Source organism: Microtus ochrogaster, chromosome 16, assembly GCF_000317375.1.
Source record: "Microtus ochrogaster isolate Prairie Vole_2 chromosome 16, MicOch1.0, whole genome shotgun sequence".
Classification (NCBI taxonomy): domain Eukaryota; kingdom Metazoa; phylum Chordata; class Mammalia; order Rodentia; family Cricetidae; genus Microtus; species Microtus ochrogaster.
Genome location: NC_022018.1, coordinates 37,249,120 through 37,254,688, shown reverse-complemented (window position 1 = coordinate 37,254,688; position 5,569 = coordinate 37,249,120). Strand labels below are relative to the sequence as shown.

Sequence of the window (5,569 nt, the reverse complement as noted above, 5' to 3'; positions counted from 1 at the left end):
TAAAAGAAGGTCATTTATTTGGCAGTCAGCTGTGTCCAAGTTTGTCTGGTTGGAGTGGTGTGTGAGGAGCTGCCCAGGCCACCCCTGCTCTGTCTCCAGTCTTGAAGGTATAGACTCCCTTTGGATCAGATGGTTTGGGGCTTCACCTCTGACCCTGAAGTTTCTGACACTATAGCATGCCAGTAGATTGGAGGTGTCTTTGACAAGCAGAAACCCCAAATTTCATAAAAGTCAGCAGGAAATCAGCCCATGGGCCCTCCTGTGGCTTGCACACAGGGCTCTCTAAAGGGTGGAGACAGTTGGTTTCCCTTCAAATGAGGCACCTGAAAACTTAGAGTACTGTTGTATCAGTGATTTATGTTGCTGGAGGAGGCAAAGGAATTTCAAGAGACCAGCATTAGCCTATTCCATAGTTTCTAAAAAGCACTGGGTCTTTGTGTGGTTTCTATGTATATGTAGGCAGTAGCCCAGTAAAAGGCTAGAAATGTGGGTCCCCGAGTTATGAATGGAGCCTTTGCCAGCCTAGTGATGCAGACCTGAAATTCCAGCTACTCTAGACCTGAAACAAGAGAATTTCAAACAAGGATCAGAAAGCCATGACAGGTCAAAAACTGAATGCTGGGAAAAGGAAGGCGGAGAGAAACACCATGGATCCTCCGCCAGAGATAGACATGCTGGAAATTTGCTGGTAGGTCACAACCTCGTGGTGATATACAGATTAATGGAAATGGGTTAAATTAAGATGTAAAAGTTAGCCAATAAGAAGCTAGAGCTAATGGGCCGAGCAGTGATTTAATTAATACAGTAACTGTGTGGTTATTTCCGTTCTGGGTGGCCAGGACGAACAAGTGGGCCTCCTCCTACACGGAGGTATTGACGGCATCTCACAATGAACAGTGGAAGTAACAGAAAATATACTACAGTTTTTTTTTTAAATAATGCAGGGTCAACAGATTGTTTCTGGAAATCTAACTAAACCGGATAAACATCTGATAAGCAGAAATAGCTAGCTGCTGGCCTTTGACTGCCTGCCTGCTCTGCTATGTGACTTTAAAAAATAAAGGTGCATTCATTGTAGAATATTTGTAAAACACACACACATACACACACCTAACCCCTACCCCCAGTTACCCAATAAAGCCATTTGTTCATGGTATAGCATTTTTCTTTTCAATTTTTTTCTGCTACTGATAGTGCCCACATGGCTGTGATCCTGTAATGTGGTCTTTTGATGGAGTGGTCACAGCCACTAGCCTGTGTGTGTTTTCTGCCTCAGACTGACATGACAGCCTAGGAGAAGTCTGTGAACTGTCATTAAGCAGTAGACACACGGATTGTGAAGCACTGTAGACCCTATCTCCTCTCAAGGTAACCTGCTGGTACAGTAACTATTTCAAACCGAAAGGAGTCAAATCTGTAGGAAGGGCCACAGGGCCTCCAGGCGTGGTGGAGGTAGAAATGCTACCGTGCAAACCTGATTTCAGATTTGGAGTGTGTGTGTGTGTGTGTGTGTGTGTGTGTGTGTGTTTAGGTGTGGACATGGCACTGCAAGCATGTGGAGGTCAGAGGACAAACTGTGGAGTCAGGTCTCACCTTCTCCCATACAGGTCCTGGGGATCAAACTTGTGTGGTCAGGCTTGGCAGTAAGCTGCTTTACCCACTGAGCCATCTTCCAAGCCCTTAACCTTGTTTTTCATTTCAGTGTCACATCAAGACACCTCTGAAGAAGGGTGCTAAAAAGAAATCCCACACTAGCTCAGAACTGAGTATAATAAAGGGTTAGACCCACAGATCATAATCCTCTGCACGAATGGGGAACAGAAACTGAATCATGCCACCAGAAGAAAGGGCAAATATGCGCTTTACATCAGCATATATAGTATAAGAGGCCACGCCCAAGTGGGCAGGTAACATAAAGGCTACTGGTGGCAGGAATTCCTACAACACCTCTCATTTTTGTTTAAGTAAGAAAGTTCTAAGCCTAATACAAAATTATATACAATAAGAACAAATATCAGGTATAAAAATTAGAATTGCAATCAGCATAAACAGTATCAAGAAACATGATAAATGTTTCAATGATTACCTTATCCTAAGGAGTTTAAGTCTTGTATTATAAATAATTTGGCCAAGTCATGAGAGGAAAGTAACTGCAACTATCTAGTCTTCAACCTCATCGAAGACCAGAGAAGGGAAATAATATTACTTGAGTAAACAGGAAGAGCAATTAAGCAACTTCCAAAATTTGCAACAAATGACAGAGACAACTGGCTACCTGGCCAGTCACCCAAAGTCTCATTTGCAACATTGGAGCAACCAGTTTTGGCTAAAGCCTAGAGTAACTGACAGACCATATTTCAGAGGCAGGAAAATTTTCAAAACCATCTTACTCTGTCTTGGCAAGATTTGACAGTCTTTTTTTTTCTTGTATCCTGCTTGTCCTGTCCAGACATTGTGCATTTTGTCAGTGGTCAACGCATGGGCAGTTCCTTGCCCAAAGGCCAGTTTTGCCAAGAAGAAAACAAGCTCCAAGTGGAGTGTCTTCAGTGTTCAACATTCTCTCGGTAATAGATGGGTGCTGCCAGGAGCAATCATGTATCACATCAACAGAACCCTAAGTTATTTAAATGTCATTTTCTACAGCTCTTTGAAGTGGTTGAAGATTACCTGTCTATGCAGAATATAATCTCTGTGTATCTAAAGAACCTGACTAGTCTAACTATAAGTATGACAAAGATGGATGACTATTGACCTATAATTCTTAATATTTATATAACTTAAAGACTAAGACTTCATATTAGAATATTAAACAATCTTTAAGCAACTGTGCAACAAATGAAGACAATGACCTCAAAATGTAAACAATGTATAAGTATCCTGATCAGAGATAGATATGTATACTGCAATATGATAAATATATCCTAAAATTGTATCAATATACAAAATGTTTTAAGCAAAGGTAGAAGCATGCATGCATACAATGTGACAAAATAACTTTGCCTAGGTATACAAATATTTAGACAAAAATAAGAACATATTCAAAATGTCTAAGTTTGTATCAATATGCAAGAATCTATACCAATGTAAATTGTCTATAAATAATAGCTCACAAGTATTCACTCCATTACTCACTATTATTATTAGTATGAGTTAGTTCACACCTAATTTATTATACCATCCAATTCCTTTTTTTTTTTCAAAGAGATCACTGAGTTTACATAATCTTCCCCCAGTCCTCAATCCTGTAACAATTATAATAGCACGTCTTACATGCAGGTCACCATCATAGGTGGCAGGTTGGTGTTTATCTTTCTTTTTTGGTAGCATGCAGAGTATGTAATTATTCCTTTCTGTTTTCATGGTTTTTGTTTTGTTTTGTATTGTTCTGCTTTTTTGATTTTTCAAGCCAGGGCTTCTTTGTGTATCCCTGGCTGTCCTGGAAATTGATCAGTAGACCAGGCCGGTCTCGAACTCAGAGATCTGCCTGCCTTTGCTACCAGGTGCTAGAATTAAAGGTGTGAACCACACTGCCATGCTATTTTCATGTTTTTTTAAATTTTCTGCCATTTGTTTATTTCTTTTCTTTCTTTCTTTCTTTTTTTTTTTTTTTAAGCAGACTGGATGTGAGATTTATTACTAAACATGATTTGGTAGGGTACAGGAGAGCACCATGAAAGCCCTCAGGAGTGTAGGGCTCGCCACTTGTCCAGGGGACCACGATTAGGAATATATTTGACCCCACAGCTATCAGGAATGAGTCGCTTCTCAGCAACCATGTCTTCAAATTCATCTGCATTAAACTTAGTAAAGCCCCATTTCTTTGAGATGTGGATCTTCTGGCGGCCAGGGAATTTGAACTTGGCTCTACGAAGAGCCTCAATCACATGTTCCTTATTCTGCAGCTTAGTGCGGATGTACATGATGACCTGGCCAATGTAAACCCTGGCCACTGTGCCCTGGGGCTTCCCAAAGGCACCACGCATGCCTGTCTGGAGCCTGTCAGCCTCAGCACAGGACAACATCTTGTTGATTCGGATGACATGAAAGGGTGAAGCCTCACTCGAATATGAAAGCCATCCTTGCCACAACTCTTTACCATGTATTAAATGTAATGTTAGTTTGTCCGATGTGAGGTTGGTGAAGATCTTTTTTTCCTTCTGTAGGCTGCCATTTTGTCTTGTTTACCATGTCCTTTGCTTTACAGAAGCTTTTCAGTTTCTGGAGGTCTCATTTATTAATTGTTTCTCTCAGTGTCTGGGGTTATATTTAGGAAGTGGTCTCCTGCGCCAATGCATTCAAGTGTACTTTCCATTTTCTCTTTTATGAGGTTCAGTGAGGTTGGCTTTATGTTGAGGTCTTTGATCCATTTGGACTTGAGTTTTGTGCATTGTGATAGATATGGATCTATTTTCATTCTTTTACATGTTGATATTCAGTTATGCCAGCACCATTTGTTGAATATGCTTTCTTTTTTTCCATTTTATATTTTTTTGCTTCTTTGTCAAATGTCTTCGTACATGTGTGGATTGATATCCAGGTCTTTGATACAGTTCCATTGGTTCTTCTGTCTGTTTTTATGCCAATTCCAGGCTGTTTTCAGTATTGTAGCTCTGTAGTAGGTTCAGACTTTTTATGTTATGTTACTGTCCAGAGTCACTGGTAGACTAGTACCTGGATGTGGAAACTCACACCAAAAAAGCGGCAGGAAAAGCCTCAGACTTTGGCTCACTTCCCTTTCCCAGTTTGCCTTGTACATTTTCCATCTTTATATTTCTAAGCAAACTACTTTCTTTGTGTTGTGTACCTTCCATCAGCAGGTACATAATATCTGACTGATTCCATGTTTGAGAATTTCCAGCCATTAAAAAAATAATTTAGCTGTGTGGTACCATTTAGTCTGATTTAAAAAAAAAAAAATCTGTTAGGGCCAAAGAGGCCTGTCAACATGAGGAAAGGGGACTGCCCTTGCAGAGGTCCCGAGTTATGTTTCTAGAACCCACATCTGGGAACTGTAGCCGTCTGTAACTATCACTCCAGGAGATCTTATGCTCACTTCTGGACTCCACAGGCATCCTCACACACATGACCATGTGTGCACGTACGCATGCGCGCGCGCACACACACACACCTGGTGAAAAGTAAAGTAAATCTTTCAAAAGTCCTCTTAAACTATAGACACTCCCTAAATATGACATGAAAGCGTGTTTCAGTCCCAATTGTAGGATATTCTTGCAAACAAAGAAACATGAGAGGCATTTACTTCAAAGAAAGGAGGAAAACATATACCACAAATACCATGTGAAGCTGCTGTTTAGGTTTGTAACTGAAGTGTCTCCTACAGATCCACATGCTAATGGCTTGGTCTAGTGGGAGGAAGTCCGGTAGTAGCTGGTAAGTCCTTCAAGGACTCTGGGGCGCTGGTTCCTGCTCTCTCTGCCAAGGGCAGGCATTGCACTCCTTGGCCAGGCACTCCTTCCAGTGTGAACTGTGTGGATATAGGTCCAAAGTTACAGGCTCAAGGGACCACAGGCTGAAACCTCCCAGACTGTGAATCAGAATAAACCTTCAC

The 5,569-nt window shown here is 41.1% G+C and overlaps 1 pseudogene; it reads right to left on the bottom strand.

Annotated features, from left to right (window-relative positions):
* Positions 1 to 3,603: 3,603 nt before the first annotated feature.
* Positions 3,604 to 4,099, bottom strand: LOC101993719 (annotated as a pseudogene).
* Positions 4,100 to 5,569: the final 1,470 nt, after the last annotated feature.